Source organism: Meleagris gallopavo, chromosome 8 (assembly GCF_905368555.1).
Source record: "Meleagris gallopavo chromosome 8, MGAL_WU_HG_1.1, whole genome shotgun sequence".
NCBI lineage: Eukaryota > Metazoa > Chordata > Aves > Galliformes > Phasianidae > Meleagris > Meleagris gallopavo.
This window is the reverse complement of record NC_139411.1, coordinates 7,349,495-7,370,118: the sequence shown is the minus strand read 5'-3', so window position 1 is coordinate 7,370,118 and position 20,624 is coordinate 7,349,495. Positions and strand designations below refer to the sequence as shown.

Below are 20,624 nucleotides of genomic sequence, written 5' to 3'. Positions count from 1 at the left end.
ACACAGAGGAATTCAGTGACACAGCTTTGCTTCATACACACTTCCTGGATGTCAGGCACCATTTTGTCAGAGTGCTCCTCTGCTGCCATCTGTCACACAGCAACAACATGTAATGGAACACTGGTCGAAGATTCAACCTGTGCCATACCACTGAAATTCACTTTTGATGTCATTGGCCAACATTAACTCTTTAACTCCCAGTGCACTACATGATGTGAAATAGCAACAACAAACAATTGTAAAGCCACAAGAAGGAATTAACCTGAGAGAGCACATGAGAAGAGCAATAATAGCAACACACTGAGGTATTTCTCAGGATCTTGTCACCTTCACTCAGTTTTACATGTGGTTTCGGCCCTGGACTAGCCAAAGCATTTTTCAGGATCACAATAGTAAGATGATCAAGGTAGTAGAACCATCATCCCAGAAACCCAAACAGCAGCAGAACTGCCAGTTTGTATTTATTCAAGGATCATCAGGCTTGGTCATTTCTAGGGTTTAAATTTTACTGACCCTTCTAATAGCTATATTCTAGATTGGATTTGGTAACAACTGTGAGAGAACAAACTGAGTGATATCTTCGGTAGCAAATGTAATCATCTGCTATCAAAATGTATATTTTCTGTTGATTGTTACTGTAAAATGTTTCAAAGTATCTGAAGGTCAATATTTTCAGAAGTACCTAAGCAGCTTAAAAGCCTAAGTTCTTTTTAGGCACTTAGAATCAAACTTAGCTTTTATACAAAAAGAAAACATTACCACTCCCCCAAAAAATGCGTTCCAACACAATGAGGAACAGCCTCCATTTTAGAGGATATATCAACCCTCCTTGATTTCCATTATCAGCTTGCAGAGGATGAGTCAAATTCTGGATGTGTTTCTAAGTGATTCCAAGACTTAAATATCTTCCCTGCCTTGCTATCAATAATCATAAGGAACTAGTACAAACTCTGGACCCAGTGTCAGATGATACCCAGTACAGTCACTTTCATCCTTCAATTTCTGCACATATAACTGACATCGCCTACAAGACAGAAGTTTTCTCTTGTCTGAAAGGTGTCATGAATTGAGGTGTAATTCATCAGAAAGCTAAACTCCACCAACATATAGATGGAAGACTGTATTTTTACTGGTAGCTCACTCTTTTCCAAAAAGCTACAAGGAACAATATTTTCCAGTATGTTTTTACATCCTCAAGCAATCACTAAGTGGATGTCATCAGTAACATAGTGAATTTCTGATCCAAATGCAAGACATCTTGATGTTGTCTCTAGCACGTTCTTCTAAAACTAAAACAACTGTGCAACCAGAACAACAAAATTCTACTCACTAGAACACACTGGCCTCCTGGGAGGAAAGAAACGAAACAACAGATGAACATAGGAACTGATGCACAATTAAGAGACACTCTGATACTGGAAGAACAAGTGAGATTTAACAAGTTCATCCTTCTACTGCTTTAATTTTATGAGTTATATTAATGGATAAAGTAGGAACTTTCTACAGCACAAGTATAAAAACATGATATGGACACTGGCTCTAGAGCTTCCCACAGTTACATTGCATTCTACACATTTGAATACTTTATGAAAATACTAATTTTTCATATTAATTTTAATAAGGAATAAAACATGTAACCCACTAAACCCTCAAGAAGTCAGTCAGGTTGACCCTTTCTTAGATGCATTGATTTCAACAAAACTTGAAACAAGAAAAAAATTCCTTGCCATCAGGAGTCAAGATAAATTCCTGATCAAAGGCAATAGGAAAGGGACAGAGTACGCAGATCTTTCAGAAGGAAAAACTGACAAATACAAATGCTCTAAGGCTGAAAGATTCTCTGTGAAATTTTCCAATTTTCCATTGCAAAAGCAATGTACAAATCTGTATAAACAAACCAAAGTTGGAAGGTAGTAGGTGTCTCCTAAATGGTAGCATATCTCCCCTAAGAGAGAAAAACATGCAGAAACATCATTTGATGCTTATAAAACTATAAACAGATTGTTAAATGATTTTATCCATCTTAAGATAAAGGATGTTGTGCATTTCTAAAGCTTAGCATATGGCAATTCTTATATGATTTTCAAAACAATATTGTGTGAATACATCAGCATCTTTTATGCTCAATTAATATCACCCTCCTGTCGTTTTACCTGCAAATTGCTAAATAGAACAGGTTTTCACTAACAATATCAATTCTCCCAATAGGATATAAAAAAACCCAAAATAATCAATTGTCAATGCCACTACTACATGAAATCCATATAAATGCTTTTTTAATTTTTGTTTAAGAAAAATTTGAACTGTTGGAACAAATATGATGACCTTCACTGCTCAAAGGGATTGCAAATCAAAGTAAAACAAGGGGCCAGAAAAATCATGGTACTCTACAGCCTTAATTTAATAAAAAATAGCAGAATCCACCAGAGTAGCACGAAATTCAGAAGCCTTTTGTCAGACAGTAACATTATGGACTGGCTGGCAAGTTTGGAAAGATTCTAAAATGTAACTCCTATTGCCCATAGAATTCGCTGTTAAACACTTTGAAGATACAAAGTGACAGCCAACTGGATGAATAGGGGAACGTATGTAAACACCCAGAACAGACCCAGGCCAGCACAGCTGGGTTTGGATTAAGCACTCAGAGAAAGTTCAGACATTTATACATGCTTTTAATACTCAAATTAATTTCCACAGGGACATCACTTAGTTAAAGTGAGCTGTACAAAATTCATCGCATTTCCCTTTATATTCCATTCCGTATTTAATATATGTTACAAGAGAGGTACTACACCATGCTTCATTACTTCAATCACTGTCCTGCCCTACTGTAGTTCAACAATACATGCAAGTGCACTAATCTTGTTAGAGGCATGGACCAAAGAAGACAATAGAGGAGAAGAACAGCATTTCTATTTCACCTGCTTCCTTTCATCCAGTAACCTTGGATGCCACCTAAGTTTTCAGACAGAATACTGCCAGGCATACTTATCAGAATAAGTAAATAATTGTACGCTGTAACTGCCATTGCTAATTTGGGGCAAACACTCTAGAAGTGTGTATACAGATGAATGTATTCAAGTACAGCCTGCATGAAAACTTTATTTTAATACCCTTAGTACTCTTCTAGAATACTTCTTTACATTTAGAAGAAATATAGATTACTCTGTTCTTAAAATGGATCTTCTTGGTATCAGCAGGTTATCCAACATGGTCTGTTTTCATAATGCATGGACTGACAATACTCAAGGCTGTTCAAGTCTTTAACTTTCAAGTAGGTTAGATCATCTTCTGCCCACAAAACTTTTAGAATATGTTGCTGCCTTAACATGTAAACTAGCTCTTAAAGGTTTGTTTGGACATACTCTAGTAGTATTCACTGCCTACTTACCACAGAGATACTCTTTGTGAAGGGCAGGCCCCAGCCTCATTTCCACTTCGAAGCAGAGAAACCATTCTCAGAGCTGTAGTATCAGTAGTTCACTCAAATGATACTTACCTGAGTTCAGGTAAGAGAGTTTATGGAAAAGTGTCAAGAAATGACTCTACTAACTCCTTTTCATCTACAGCTTGATACTGAAGAACAGCAATGATTTCTCCTTCTAGTGTTACTCTATCTTTCTTCCTATTTGCTTCGTGCTCTTCTCTAGAGATCTGAACTCTGGAAAAGCAGAGAAATAGTACCAATGGAACATAGCTCTTATTCTAGAGAGTGATTTTCTAAGCTAATTACACCATAAGAACTATTACTGGGAAGACGAATGCATAGATTGCCAAGGATATAAAATTATCTGAGTTGGAAGGGACCTCCCCTGCACTGAACAGGGATACCTACAGCTAGATTAGGTAACTAAGAGCCCTGACCTTGGAAGTCTCCAGGGATGGACTGCATCCACCACCTCTCTAGAAAAAAAACCTGTTCCAGTGCCTCACCGCCCTTATTTTAAAGCACCTTTTTCTTGTATCCAATCTACACCTCTCCTCTGTTAGTTTGTAACTATTTCCTATCACAACAGATCCTGATAAAGAGTCTGTCCCCTTATTTCTCATTGCCCTACTTTACATACTGAAAGGCTGCTATCAAGTCACCTCAGAGCTCTCTCTTCTCCAGGCTTAACAGCCCCAGCTCTCTCAGACTGTCCTTATAGTAGTGGTGTTCCCTTGGATTTGTGTGGCCCTTCCCTGGATGTTCTTCAACAGGTTCATGTCTCTGATGTACTGAGGATTCCACATCTGGATGCAGAACTCTAATTGAGGTCTCACCAGTGGAGAGCAGAGGAATAGGACCACCTCCCTTGTCCTGATGACTATGCTTCTTTCAATGCAGCCCAGATACAGTTGACTTTCTGAGCTGAGGGCACATTTCTGGCTCATGTTCAGCTTGCTGTGCAGCAGTACTCCCAGATCCTTTTCCACAGGGCAGTGCACAATCCTTTTGTCCCCTGGCATGTAATGATAGCAAGTGTTGGCATGACTATGGTACAAAACCTTGCACTGGGCTTGCTTGAACCTCATGAGGTTCACTCAATCCCTACTGCTCAAGCCTGTTTCTGCCCTGAAATAGAGTAGCTGGTTTACTCACCTTTAAAGAAGTTTTCAATAAATACAAAATGCCACAACTTGTGCTCCTCATAAAACCACTTAAGTTATTGACAAGAAGAATAGGCATCTCAAAACCACAGAGCTATTATGTGTTGTGTAACACAAGTACATCTTCAGATTAATCTTCAGGGAATGATAAAGTCAGTTGCTAAAGATAGGATATATTTCCCTTGAGCATAAAAGAGTGATTTACAAAAATGATATAGTCCTTTTAGATCTCTTCTTTGTCCCTTTCCTGTGAACTGTCTGACCTGCAAGACCCAATGAGTAACAAGGACAATGTAATCAGGCTTCTTATATTTAGCAGTGAGATTTCCCATTGGAATCGGTAGAGTTTAAAGAGTCTGTCTTAAGACAATTCATAACTGCCTACAGCAAAGACTCTCCATGTTTGGTAGGAACAATTTGCTGGATGTTTTTCCTAACATCAGAGTCAAAAGTAACATCACAGCTGCAGTTTTTGTTCTTAGGACTAAATGAATAATAGAAAGTAAATGACAAACCGAAGTACTTAGCTATTATTCCTGATAAGATCACAAATCGAAGCAGAAGGTCACTTTCACCTGATTGTTCCCAAGACCTGGCAGACAGTTATATCTTTGATATTCATAAGGAAGAATGACACTAATGATTATTGCACTAATGATTCATTTCAGAGCTCCAGCAATGTCTTTTAGACTATTTTCAATTGTACAGGTGTCTTTTTTTGTTGTTGATGTTTGGTTTTGTTTGTTTTTCAGTTCTTCTGTGCATTACAGTCAGAAACTAAAAATGGAACATTATTACTACTTTACTCCAAATTTAGCTGATTCATGCTCTGCTGGGACCCCGAGAGTTTATCTTCTAGTTTAATTTCTTCCTAAGGGAATCCAATTCTAGCCATACTGACCAAAACACGATAACTAGGATAAATTAAGTAGTATTCTGCCTGCTTTTATTCTCTCCAGCAATAAGGCTGTTTTAAGGTGTAACTATACAAGGAAACTTTATGCAATTTCTACTAATGTTAATTCTGTTGCCTATAACTGTTAACATTCATGCAACTTATAGCTTTGAGCAAACAACGTAATAGAAAAATCTCATTGATTTTTATTATCATCAGATAAGTATAAAGGACTTCATAAAGTAATCATAGTGATTGAATAAAATATCTATACGCATCACCACAGCAGTAACTCATTTGTTGCATTTCAAGAGTATAGCAGGGCACCAAGCAACATTTCAAAAAATAAAACTTCCTGAGAATTCTTCGGCAGACCACTGAATTGTAAAAAAAAAAAAAACCTGTACAAAACCAATATATTCTTAACGTCACTGCTTTAAGGGCATTCCTCTCTGAGAATATCTGAATGATTCTTCTGATAAAAGGTGCTGTAAAGATAGATTCAGCATACTGCATGTACTCAAAATATAGATACTGTGTCTTTAATGTCACTTGTGCACTGACCTGAGAGCATATTCAGATAAATTACTTCTATTTCAAAACTAACTTGCAAAAAATGTGAGCTGCACAGTACATAGAATGAGCAAACGATCAAAAAATGAAAATTAGGTCCAAGATTTCAAATAAAAATCCCACTTGTTTGACAACCTAGTAGGTCCATAACTATCACTGCATGTGTGAAGGCAATATAGAGGAAACACCAAAAAGTCCAGCACATCTCAGCCATCATACAGTCCTATCAAAACACAAAGAGAAAACCATCACCATATAGAGATAGTTTGTACTACTATGTGGTCCTCTGCTTAGCAAAGTCACATTTGTCAAGACATGGGTCCATCACATCTCAACCTTACACATTTGAGTAGTGGCTATTTCTGCACTACCTCGGCAAGTGGTGGTGCATGCCACTGATGGGTATCCACAACATACCAGTTCTCAGTCGATTTACTAATTTGTAATGACATAAATTGGTTAATAAGGACCAAGTGTAGAGAAGTCTAAGCTTCAGCAATAATACTTCAACAGCAGTAAGTAGATAGGGTGAAACCATCCTATGTCAGACTTAGATAGATTTTCTTCAAGCTGATAGATTATGAGTATAGGAGTCTGCTGAAGATCATTCAAACTCACGAAGACTTTATTAACAGAGGCAAACAGAAACAAGATGCAAAATACTGGATACATAGGTTCTATTGCAAAATCCAAGACGATTTCAATTTGGCCTCAAAGACTTCAAATATATCCTGGGAAGAAGCCATACACCTTCTGCAATTCACGTATCACTGTCTCACCTGATGCCTATTATCACAGAATCACAGAACTGTAGGGGTTGGAAGGGACCTATAGAGATTGTGTCCAAACCTCCTTCCAAAGCAGGCTTCCTACAACAGGCTGCACATGTGCATCTGCAGAGGAGACTCCACAACCTCTGTGGTTAGCCCATTCCAGTGCTCCATCACCCTCCATCTTTCACATATTTGTACAAAACTTCCCATGCTCCAGCTAATGGCCAATTCCCCTTGTCCTGTTCCCACAGACTACTGAAAAGTGGTTGGCCACGTCCCTTTTTCTCCCACACTTAAGATATTTATAAACATTAATCAGATCCCCTCTCGATCTTCTTTTCTCAAGGTTGTACAGACCCAGGTAACCCAATCTTTCCTCAGAGAGGAGGTGCCCCAGGCACTTTTACCATCTTTGTGGCCCTCTGCTGGACTCTTTCCAGGAGATCTGTCTTTTTTGCACTGCAGAGCCCAGAACTGGATGCAATACTCCAGGTGAGGCCTCATCAGGGCAGAGTAGAGGGGGAAGACAACATCTCTTGACCTGCTGGCCATGCTCCTTTTAGTGCACTCAAGGATTCCATTGACACTCTTGGCCACAAGGGCATACTGCTGGCTTATGGCCAACCTGTTCATCCACCAGGACCTGCAGATCCTTCTCTGCAGAGCTCCTCTCCAGCAGGTCATGCACCAACCTTTACTGATACATGCAGTTATTTCTTCCCAGGTGCAAGACTCTACACCTGCTTTTATTAAACCTCATCTTGTTTCTTACTACTCAGCTCTCCAGTCTGTCCAGGTCATGCTGAATGGCAGCACAGCCATCAGGTGCATCAGACACTCCTCCCAGCTTTTTATCATCAGCATACTTGCTGAGAGCAGACACTATCTCCTCATCAAAGTCTTCAATGAAGCTATTGAACAAGACCAGATCCATCACCAACCTCTAAGGGAACACTGCTAGTCACAGGTCTCCAACTGGACTCTGCACCACTGATCACCATTCTCTGAGTTTAGCCAGTTCTCGTCCCATCTCACTGTCCACTCATCTATCCCACACTTTCTCAACTTTTTTATCAGGTTGAGATGGGAGACAGTACCAAAAGCCTTGGTAAAGTCAACATAAACAGTATCACTGCTCTCTCCCCATCTACCCAGCCAGAGATGCCATCATAGAAGGCTACAAAGTTGGTTGAGCATAATTTTGCCTTGGTGAATCCATCCTGACTACTACTATAACTTCCTCTTCTAATTGCTTGGAGATGCATCCAGATCAAGCTGTTCCGTCACTTTCCCAGGGACAGAGGTAAGACTGACTGGCCTATAGTTTCCAAGATCCTCCTTCTTGCCCTTTCTGTATTGACAATGGCTACCCTCCAGTCTTCAGGCACCTCTTCTGTTCTCCAAGACCTGTCAAAGACAACCGAGAGCAGTTCAGCAATCACCTATCAGGTCCCCCAGCACATGTGGACATCCCACACCCATGACAGATCTCTCCTCCCTCAGGACCCAGAGGGAACTCCAGATACCAGAGCTCCTCACAGTCAACAGTCTGGACTGAGCTTCTCCCCTTGGGATCACCACCTGGGTGCCCATGCAAGCCCAGAGAGGCTGTGCCCCCTTGATCTGAGTTGCTGCACCAACCCAGTTTCTGTGACAGGTGCCAACCATGGTAATTATAAGAGGCAGCAACAATTTAGAGTTCTCAGAAGAGGAGAGAGGAGGGGAGAGAGAAGGAGAGGGGAAGAGAGGAAAGGACCTCCCCTGCTTGCCCTCCCCACCCCATGAGAACAGCCTGTGCTAACTGCCAAGCACTCCCATCTGACAAGCAGACGGTGTTTGCATGTCCTGCTTGTGGTGCTCCTGTGTTGCTGCACTCCCTAAGGGGAGCTGCTTTTATACAGCTGCCTGTATGTTGGCAGGGGTTGGCAGCCATCACTCCCAACTCCGCTAACACCACAGCGGCACAAGCACAGCTCCTGCCAGATCGGGGCATGGGGGGGGAACCTGGGAGCTGCCATGCTGATGAAGGGCCGCAGTTTTGGGTGTTGATTCTGTTTACCTCTCTGCCAGGATCCCCTCTTGCAGTCGATTCATGTGAAGTCCTCACTAAAACAGCCATTACATCACTGTTACTTTTGGGGTAGCTCGTGTTTTCACAGTTCATGTGTAGAGTAGCAGGAGTAATTTTGCAATTGACAAAATTTGAAAGAGATATCTTCAATTTGCAGATTTAAGTATCTGTGAATAAGATTTAAGAACAATTCATTTACTGTATTTCCAGTAATTCTTTATATCTCCTATGACATTAAGTCCTATCTTATCCTTTTAAAAAATTTATCTTATATACCGTAAAGTAGGCATCAATTTTATAGTGGCTTTATAAATGAAAAAAATTACCAGAAAAAAAACAAGAAATCTAAGTATACACAATAGCCACTCATTTTCTATACAGTGTCCGTGTATACAACAAATGAATAATTAAGGTATTTATATTCCATATACAGAGCCATGCAGATATTCACATAAGTGTCCATACAGTGGCAGCAGCTTGATGCTTACAGCAGCTTAGCTGCTTAGTGCTGCAGTTAAACTGAGCACCTCTTGGCAGATATTTTACTATTGGTTTCAGAGCAGAGAACTGGAAACAACTCAGAACTCTCAATACTTAATAATAAGCAAAGTAAGGACATTTTTCTTAATAATGCTTTATCCTTCACTACTGAAGTATTCAGAAAGTATTGAAATACACATTTATAAATAGAAAAGAGATCCCACTAACATCTATGTACAAGTAATACTGGAGATTCCAAGATCTGAAGAGTAAAGAAAAACATTTATAAATCACACAGTAAAAAAAAACAAAAAACAAAAAAACTCAGAATTAAGGTAGGTCTTAATATGCTGTTGCTAGCCTCACCATATGAAAATCACATACTACTGCCTAATCTGAATTTTATTATTTTGCTCTGAAAGAAGGTGATTAGAATATTGACTTAGGTCTCTCAGATCAAGCTCCTTATAAAATATTGTTTTCTTTTATTTTTTTCTCTGAAGACAACCACAATAAAAATATCTGTTCTGTTTTTAAATGTTACAGAGAATCAAAAACACCTCCCAAAAGCAGGACTAAGTCCCAGATATCTGTATCTCCTATATGACGTTCTTATCCAGTAAGCAAGCAAATTTCAATGAGGAAGTCTCATTTTTTCTTGACTGTTCTACCATGAGGATTACTAATTCTGGCTGTTATATGAACAAGATATTTATAACTTTTTTCTATGAAAGAACTAAGGTATGGCACATAAAGACATTAGACAGAAAATTCAAAATGAACTAAGAAATATCTTCATATCTTCAAACCATTCGCAATTAATTTGCCATAGGATTTTTATGCTCATTTAAATTTAGACATTGAAAAAGAGTTATTACATATGCAAAGGCTGCTAAACACAGGGAGCTACCTATGGCTAAGCCAGGCACTGAACTGCAGCTTTCTGAAGGATGGAAGGATACCTTGTGAAATGTACACTACAAGTTTCTCGTTTGGTGTTTCCTAAGCATTTGCTGCAGGCTGCTGTTAGACATAGGATAACGGGCTAGCTGAACTATTGAACTCTATATGGACAATCTTTTACTCTTAAATGTTAACCTTACATACTTGCAGTACTTGATTTCAGCATTTCGAGTATTCCACAGGGGAGAAAAGACACCCACACCTGCAAGATAGGAGAAGTTGAAATATATTCCATATAGACAGGAAAAATCACTGTAACATTTAATTAAAATCATGAGTTCACCGTGCATCAGCACTAATATTAATTATAACTACAGCTGAAAGTAGGACAAGACAGTCTGGAGGTAGAAATCCATTACCTTCAGTCTGTACTCTAAGGAATAAGACTGTCCTCTCGCATTCTAATAATATTTGGACAAATTTATTTCATCTTTCTGTAACAGTTTTCTAGAATAACAATCTCTTCTGAGAATTCTGGATTGCAACATAAACTTAAGGCAAAACAAACTGATTCATGTTCATTTAGGAATACTTAACTATATATTGATGCACCTAGACAGCAGCTCAACACTACTCATAATGAAAAGTTAAATTAAAACAGACAAAATTAAAGGCATGGGAAGATAAATTTGCAAATGTAACAAACAGAGGAAAGCTAGCAGATAGTTTTTGATTTCTCTTTAAGTGTCTCTTCAAGTGTCTCTCAGGTTGTACACAGGCAATTAAGATTTCACTGGGCTTCATTTTACAGCTGAGGACAGTTGAAAATGTGAGGCTTTAGGAAGATTAAAGGAAATTCTGTGTTGTTTTTGTTTTTTGTTTAAAGAATATGGTGAAAGTTACTGTAGTATGAACCCAGACTTTAAGGAACAAAGAAAATGACTAGCACTTCTTTGAATAAGTATTATTTGTAGGTCATAGCTTCTTTGAAGTACAGTTCTGTAACACAGTATAGCAATATATTAAGTCATCACCGAACAAACATCATACGTTTACCAGGAAATATCAGTGAAGAATCATAAAATGCACCAGTATTTTTCTTCCATTAATTCCATGAACCGTTATGGGCACAGAGATCTGAAGTCCAATCAGTAGTCGAACTATTAAATCATGAATTACACAAAATCAGTTGCCTCTCAGAGAAATTAAGTTTCTCTATAGTTAAAAATGTTTAATCAGTTTATCCTTCGTTGATTTGTCATTCTTTCCCAGAATGAGTGCAGTGCATTAAAAGCTGTATCATCCTGGGGCAGTAAGTTTCATAGATGTCATGCTGAGGTAGACTTAATTCTGACTCAACCCAGTCACAGCTTCCAAATACTGAGTGCAGACGTCACAGGAGTTGCCATAGTAGTCACTGTCTTAATATACTACTGCTGAATGGACAATATCACTGGGGACACAGTGTATCTTCAGCAAGTTTTTAAGTCATATGAAAAAAACACAAAGCAGTAGAAACTGACTGTTCATCACCAGTTAATAGTAAAACGAATATTAACCAGCATTTCAGGGGGGTTGGAGATTCATGATCCTTGATGTCCCTTCCAACCCTGGCCTTTCTGTGATTCTGTGAAGCAAACAGGAAATTTGTGAAAACATTCCTTTTTTTCTTTTCTTCAAGTACACTGGGAGGACCACACGCTAACCCATATGATAGTCTCATCTCAGTAACCTTCAGGACAAAGAACCCTCAAGGCAGCACGAAATTAGGTTGTGGCCCTAATTGTTTTCTCAGGTCCTAGGTTTTCCAGCTCACATAGAGCGCAGTTACTTAAGATCTAAATCTAACAAGAAACATCTACAGAGGCTTATCGTGAGACTTAATCCCTTAATGTTTATATTGTTACTTCCATCAGCGTGGGTATTATAGGGGAGAAAGTCATAACAGTATTTAATGAACACTGTTCCCCCATTGCAAGAGGGAAAAAAAATCATGGTGTAAATGCACAGACTTCACTTTTCGTTTTTTCTTACCCTCCAGTTTGTGCGCTGCAAAGGCTCATTCATCACTCTTGAGTTCTCATCTCCCTAGCGGTTGTTCTAGTTCCTCAGGAACTTTTAAGCATCTTTTTATAGTAAATTCAATAGAAAACTTTTCTCAGAAGAATTACAGGAAAAAAGGCATCTACTCTTTTGGAAATTGTGCTTCTTAAAGAGTGGGCAAAATCTCTAATAAAATAAACCTTGAGTCAAACATAGTACACATATATTAAGCTTCTCCAAGCACTACTGTAGTATTTAAGGCACAAAAACATAACTGTTAGAATCTTTGCAAGAGTATTTCCAAGTTAAGCAAAATCTAATGAACTCAATCTTTTTTCTTCTTTTTTAAGTAACTGTGTCAAGTGTATTTTCTCCTTAACATGCCATTATTATTATTATTTTTTGAGTGTTTATTCATACATGGAAGTGGCAGGAGCATTTTCATTTTAAGTCAGAGTTAAGCAGTTCAGAGTAATCCAACCATAACTCTTTCCTTACTAAATAAACTCCTGAGCACTTCACAAAACATACTGGTAGATAGCACAACTTCAAGCTCAAAATAATCCAATACTCAAGTAAATTTGAGTATTGGAGGCAGGTACAGTATAAACCTTTGCAGAGACTGAAATTTACACTTCACTTTCAAAACATCACTCCACGGGACAGTTTTTCAGATAGTGAGTTCAATGAAGGGACAGCTAGCATTCAACACTCATTAAAATAATAATAGAGAGGTAGAAAGGATCACCAGTCCACTTTTTCAGAATGGAAGGATAAAACCCAAACAGAGTAGCTTCACTTAAAAACAGAAAGTCATCCTGAAATAAACTGATCACATACGTTTATGCAGACTAGTAACACAAACAAATCCATACTGGATTAGGATCCAGCAGTTTGATAAACATTCATCTTATGCATTTAAACATTTAGACCATTTTAAAAATGAAATTTCATCTATTCCAATCTTTATGTCCCTTTTTCAGAAAGCATCCATCCTGATTTGAGACCTAAAGATCCACCTAATCAGTTGCTACCATTTGGTATCTAAGACCAAAAACATTCAGCAGTATTAAAGTGAGGGAGAATAAATAATACTTTTATAAAAAGTATAGCAAAAGTTCTGTCCAGAAAAAGATAAGTTGTTCAGTACTTCCAGGAAACCTTTCAGGCTGTAGGTGATTACAGCACATTTTTGTCTCATTTGTTTTCTCCAAGGTACAAGGCATATTCTTAAAGTTACTACAGCCTGGATTTAATATCAGTGAAGTGCCATAGCCATTTCTACAGCAGTTTACTCAACTGCTGTAGCAGTCTGGCTATACAGGATATATTTTGATGCTTGGAGATCAACAAGATCTCCATGGAACATAAAAGGAGCCAGAATATGTGTTTTTAACATTATAGACATATCTGTTATTAGCAACCTTCTTAATTTAGCTGTGCCTTTTTTAACCTTACTGTAGCTAACTAGTAGCAAGGTGGATGGAGCCAGCCAACTTCTACCTGTTACACTAGTTGTTCACAGCCTCAAGAAGTATATTCCAACTGCAATTTCAATTCTTCCTGTTCAGTGTGATTCACTTTTGAGTTTGTGCCCTAAAGCCCAGGTGGCAAGCAGGAAGGCTCCTTGGTGGCCAGCAGACTTTTCAGCTGACTCAATCCCCTGCTCTCCCCATTAGAATGGCATGCTACATCATTTCAGTTCATACTATTATAGTTACAAATTGAGTTTCGACTTTCACCTTTTAAAAATAAACAATTTCTAATCCCATGTCACTCAGTGTGTCACCTACCCTTTTCTTGAAAAAACTCCAGGTATGGAGAAAATATTTGAAAATATGACAAAATAGAAAAATGACTTGTAATATTACAATTTAAACTATAAATATTCAGTTATTTAAATCACATAAATGAAACCTGGTCTTCATAGAAATAAAATGGTTCAGATAGGTTGTTAATTCCATTTGCATCTCTCCAACTATTAACATGCATTTTGTTTGGTGTGTGGTATGCTTCACTCGAGTTGACAAAAAAAAAAACAACAAAACAATGGACTCCATTTCTCACAAAAATAAATCCTTCCAATTTGCATTTGATCAACATTTACAGCCAAGCAGCTCCTACTATTGCATGCACAAGTTACCTTAGAACACACCAAGGGACCACCCCAACCTAGTCATGTCATCTAATCACAAGAGCAGGTCCAAGCAGAAACAGCACACCTTAAAAAAAAAAGCTATCAAAAACAAAGGCACAAAGAGATGGAAACATATTTACATGATTGGTAGATGCTATTCATCTCCTTCCAGAATTTACATACTTAAATAACCTTCAAACAATTACCATTTACTTTTTTGTTCTGTTTTGAAGCCTTCTTTTTGTTCCCAACACCTAGTCAGTTGCTTTCCCCCCCCCCCGTAAACAACAACCTAGAAACAGCATACCTAATTTTGGTTGAAGATGTCAGCCTAATGTAGCATCAGTGACTGTGCATTCTATTCTAATAGTCACAGGACTTCTTCAGTGTGGTCCCTTAAGCCGTATATGTTATCCTGCAAATTACAGGTGGGTAGATGTCCAAGAGAAAGTTTTCAGGGTTCTAGGGCTAAGAAAAAGAAAAAAAGTTAAGAAATACTTATAGATTCAGAATGGGAGTTCTATAACACAAAACACTGCACTGTACTTAAAAATAAAACAAAGAAATTTGAAGAATTGTTCTTTTCTGCAGTATAATTGTATTAAAGATTACTCCTTCTGAACCAGAATTTATTATCTGGAATAAAGTAGTGTTTGCTGCTATATATAAACAAGTAGTACAAACCAGCTATACTCATATCCTCAGGCACATTTAATTTTGATGAGACAATACACTTGCCAACCAGTCAAATCCTATTTTTTCACATTTGGCTAAAAGATCTCTCCCAGTATGCCATACACTGTGCCTCTGTTTTCGTATAAATTGATGTGTCTGGACACAGAATTACATTTCTCTAAAACTGCAAACTCAATATTTTATGCAGCTGATTAATTTTAGCTTTTCTATAGTAATGCACAACTCCTTTCTCACTGCATATCTAGTATTATTTAACATAAGCAGAAAACTATCTAGAAGTATCTGCTGCATTTACTTGGCTTCTGTGGTGAGCAGATGTCCCCAGAAATCAACAAACAACTGCGAACTATTTGTTCTGGAAAGCTTTCATCCATCCTTTTCCCTCAACAGCTCCTCCATTGAAAGCCAAAACAAAACTGCAGAGAAGCATTCGCTCTCAGGATGGCTTCAGCTTTCATCCCTCTGCTTTTTCAAGCAGAATGCCAAGGTAGAAATCCCAATTAGCAATCTGAAAGAACTGCACAGGCAAAGAATACTTAGGTATGCCACCAGATTTGTAATATTTGCACACTGTTCCAGCAACTGGTGATTACAAAACGAGAACGCTTTTTAGTCTGCCTTTCAACCTTGTAGCAGTGAAAGGAAAGCTGCTATCTAAAAGCTACTGATTTTCTATATGCTGTGCTCTACTGGCTTGCCATGTGTATGCAACACAGCTGTCAGATTTAATAACCATGTCAGTCTGCATTCCCCATATAGCAGCAGAGAGATGACAGGATGAAGATGCAGCCAGTGTTTTAACCTGCAGCGGTGGCCACATTAAGCCCTGAATCAACATCATTTATTAAGAAAATAACAGTCAATACTATTTTCAAAAAAGTGCAGAAGGATTTCAGAAATGTGAATCCATACTTGCCTCCACAGACACTGAAGTACATTTAAGAAATGGCTCCTTTTTTCATCAGCTAACAAATCCTAAAACTTGAGTTAATTCCTTCTCAAAACATCCTGATCTTTAATTACACGTTTTGCAAAGCAACATGTGCTTGTACCCCAAAAGAACAGAATCATTAACTGACAAATTAGTTGAGAATACTCCTCTCCAGAAGGAATTATTTCCATACCTGTCTTTGCTGACTTCTTACAGAAAAGCAGAGTTAAAACAAGATGGAAATTCTTACTTACCACTTAAATCCTCCCATGCACAGCAGTTCCAAAAAACTCAGGACTTCCTTATCAGATGTGGCTACTTCACTGCCAACACAGAGCATTTCTGTACCTCCATACGCACAACCAATTCTATAGAAGGGAGGAGCAGACAAAATTAATGTGTCAAGAGAAGGTGTCAGTCATACAGTCCAGATCTACAAACTAAATAAATCCAGAAATGTATGGCTGAATTTGCAACAATTCCGCAGAGATCATACGACAAACATGCACAATTCCCTCTCACTCTCTCTTTTCCCTTCACTTCCCCTGGAAGCACCTGTCTCAGCTGGGAATGGTTCCTGTGGAAACTACTCACAGTCAGCATTCCCCTTGGAGAAAGTGTTACTGCGTGGGAAGTGAGAAGGAAAGAAGGCATTCAGCTGACATGGAACAATGCAGCAGTCAATACGGCATATTGAATTGCAGAGGATTTTTCAGTCTATTTATCCTTCCAGCAACAGGGATCTCTCTACATCTACTCTGTTTGAAACTGAACTATCAGCCACAATTGTTCTTAATACATATTATGAAATGGTGCCACATTGTAACTCAAGGAAGTGCCTGAAAGGAACTGTACAAGTCATTGAGGCATGGTGTGCAGTGGAGCAAAATTTTAAAAGACAAATTGCTGCCTATATGGCTTTTCTCTGAGCTCGGAGGAGGCAAACTCACCCACAACCACAGCAGGGAGAGCAGATCTGATGGATCCTATCTTTCATGAGGGTGGATAGTGATAGGACAAAGGGGAATGGTTTAAAACTAAGACGGGTAGTTACGTTAGATATTAGGAGGAAGTTCTTCACACAAAGATTGGTAATGCAGTGGAGCAGGTTGCCCAAGGACATTGTAGATGCTCCATCCATGGAGGCATTCAAGGCCAAGCTGAATGGGGCTCTGGGTAGCCTGGTCCGGTGGTTGGCGACCCTGCAGATAGCAGGGGGGTTGAAACTAGATGATCATTGTGGCCCTTTTCAACCCAGGCCATTCTATGATTCTATCTGAGAGATGGAAAGATGAAATCCCTGGTACTGGGGCTGTGCAGTCTGAGAAGGGCTTTGCCTTCTAAACCCGCAGCTGAAGATGTGCATGGCTGGGAATGACATGAAGTAGTGGTCATGTAACATGGTTAGTGAGCCCTGTGAAACAGGTAGGGACTGTGCCTCCCTGCCAGCCACACCTGCAGATAGCCTCTTTACTGGCAAGAGAAATCACAAATCAAATGATTAAGAAATCAGAGCTACCTGTTTACACATAAATCAGTGACTTCAGTTTGAAGAATATTGCTGGGCAAGTGCTGTGGTTTAACCTGGCACATTGCTAAACAGCACAGTTGCTGGCTCACTCCCCTTACCTCCCAGAGGGCTGGGTGAGAGAATCAGAAAAAGAAATCAAGGAGAACTCATGGGTTGAGATAAACATATTTACTTAGAGAACAGTAAAAGGACAACAATTATGAATATATATATATATATATATGAATGTATATAACAAGTGAGGCACAAAGCAATTGCTCACCAGCTCCTGACCTATACCCAGCTAGCTCCATGAGCAGCAGAAGAAAGCCCAGTGAACTCCCACCTCCCTTCAAAACTCCTTCCACATGTCATATGGTATGGAATATGCCTTTGGCCAGTTTCAGCCAACTCTCCTAATTCTGTTTCCTCCCAGTTCCTTGAGCCCTTCAAGACCATGTCCTTGGTTCTCTACAACACTGCATTGCAGCAACTATAGATATCAGTGTGTTATCAACATAGTTTTTCTTTTAGAGCCAAAACATACCAATATACCAAAACACTCTGAAGAAAACAATTCCATCCCAGTTGAAACAAAGACAGGAAAATAAATACAGCTCTACCTTTGAGGTATCTGTGTTATGACTCAGCAGATCACTTTTTTCAGACCTGCTAATCTCACAGCTTATATTGGCACAACATGCATTAATACACATGGGCACTGATTTTCCTCTTCTACACATACTCAAAAGATGAACAAGAGAGAATAGCCTGCCTACAAAATATTTTCTGAAAGCTTAACTAAGATCGTCCTGCACTGCGCAAAGGAACATTCACTGTAGATGGGCAGTGAAGGCAAGATGCATTGCTTCAAACTACACACTGCCTTTTCATTCCTATCTTGCATACATGGACAACTCATGCTGCCTGAAGGCAGGTGCTGATTGGGGTGTTGCTTCTCCAAAGCAGCTATTCAAGAACCAAGTCCAGGCAGTCACAAAAAAAAAAAAGCAGTAGCTGATTCAAGTGGCTGAAACATGCTCTAAGCCAAGCCCTCCACAACAGGAATTCTCTGTTCTCATGCAGAGGACAAACACACTACAGTATATTACAGGTGATCTTTTGCTTTCTAAAATAAGAAAGCAATTAGAAGTAATTTTATTCCCCTTCTGAATTAATCCTACATACAAATTACATAGTAATTAGATAATGTCTACTGAAACATTTATTTAGAGTCCTAGGAAAGACAGCATACTCAAAAGAAAAGCAATAAAATGAGAAGACTCTGTGATCTGGTTAGAAAGAGCTAATCTGACCCCTAAATTCATGTACTTCTGACATTTTGCAGTGTAAAACCTTGAACTTCAGAGTACACTGTACGAAGATAGCAAAAGGGATAAATTGAGAAATGAATATTATTAGAAGTGAAGCTAGTAACTTTTTCTTTTTCTAGGCAAACATTTGACATAAAATGAGAAAACTCAAATAATTCTCATAGCTGTATCAGTTCTCCTAACATGGATTATCAGCTTAAGCACAGTAATAGACCAAGTTAAGTAACATCTTCCCAACTCAACATGGAGGCAGCACGAACCTGGATCCATCTTTACTTATTGATGCAAATATTTAATTTGTGGTCACTTGCTGCTTCTTCAAGCATATGATAGGGGCATTAGGCATCTCACTACTACCAGTGTACTTCCATCAAGTCAGCCTAAGAAGGAACAAAACAGAACTCACACTTAGTTACTCGGGGATTTCAAGCTACACAGATTTCTGATCTCACAAGTGACTTTGGCTGAGATACTGCTGAGAAGGCAGTTAGACTAACAAGAGATATTTCCATATACAGCAGGACTCAGGCATACAGAGATGCAGCTGTAACTTGTGAACTTGCTGTTTCCTTCCAGCACAGACTTATCTCACCCCAGGAGTACCAGCTTTACTTGACAGCTCAGGATGTGCAATAATGGTCTCAGAGAATAAGCTCAGAAAACATGGAATTGAGTTATTGTGACCTGGACATTGTTTGGCACGTCACTAAACATGACAGCTATCCTTCAGTTGAGAAAGGCAGACTTCCAGTGGTTATCTAAAACTATGTCAGCAGTATTTATATTTTCCATATCTTTTCCCATGTCACTACATCAGCTCTATAAAAAAAATAACAATGCTACAAATAACAATATTACGAACAGCCTTACTCAAAGGTAGAGAGAAGTGTCAGTAGAAATGCTTGTACAAAATTACATTTCTTATTCCAGATACTTCTCTATTTCACATGCCATCTCATTTCATGCTAGACTTTTACATAGAGAAGCTATATATAATTCCAAGATACTGACCATTTATCAGATAATTTGCTTTTGATGCTACAATCTCTTCCCTCCCATAGTCCTCTTATCAAAAAAAGGTCCTTTTTTGTCTCTACTTAGATTGATGCAATTTGGACGGGGAAAAAATCTTAGCAGAAAATAAAGGGAGAGATAGATTCACAGAGAAAAAGGGGAGGTCTGGGTGTCAGTTTCTAACTGCATGACTCACAGCCTCCAGATCCCCTTGTCAAGACTTCTGTGCTTAAATAATTTGTAGGGATGACACTCACAAAAGCCACCATGTTAGCAGAGAGCTGTCTGATGCCGCTAATGGGAATACCAAGAAAGAAATCTTGACATCCCTTCATGAACTGGGCATCCTCATCTGAGTTACAGGAAAATACTCTCTCCATATGGAATTCAAACATAACCATTATCTTGAATTCTCTGCTTACACCTATCCTTTCTCACAAAGGCTGACTTGCAAAGAGACAGGAGGCAACTGCAGTACTCAAAGATTCAGTAATCAGCTCCACTAGCAAGGGTTCCTGAACACTAGCCTACACCACAGAGTAGATAGTGATCAGGCTGCACCTGATCTCAGTCCCAGCACAGATCTTGCTTGAGTTCAGCAAGGAAATGGCCATTATGGGAATAAAACTGAGCTGATTGCATCTAGCCTAGAACACACAGGATATAGATCAAAG

The 20,624-nt window shown here is 38.8% G+C and overlaps 1 long non-coding RNA gene across 1 annotated transcript; it reads right to left on the bottom strand.

Annotated features, from left to right (window-relative positions):
- Nucleotides 1–5,316: 5,316 nt before the first annotated feature.
- Nucleotides 5,317–16,850, bottom strand: LOC146543849 (uncharacterized). The gene is made up of 6 exons (XR_014884778.1): nucleotides 16,687–16,850; nucleotides 16,347–16,460; nucleotides 14,773–14,933; nucleotides 10,490–10,547; nucleotides 8,891–9,069; nucleotides 5,317–8,238 (listed from the first exon to the last, which is right to left on the bottom strand). It is a non-coding gene; the product is annotated as an uncharacterized LOC146543849 (long non-coding RNA).
- Between the last annotated feature and the right edge of the window lie 3,774 nt (nucleotides 16,851–20,624).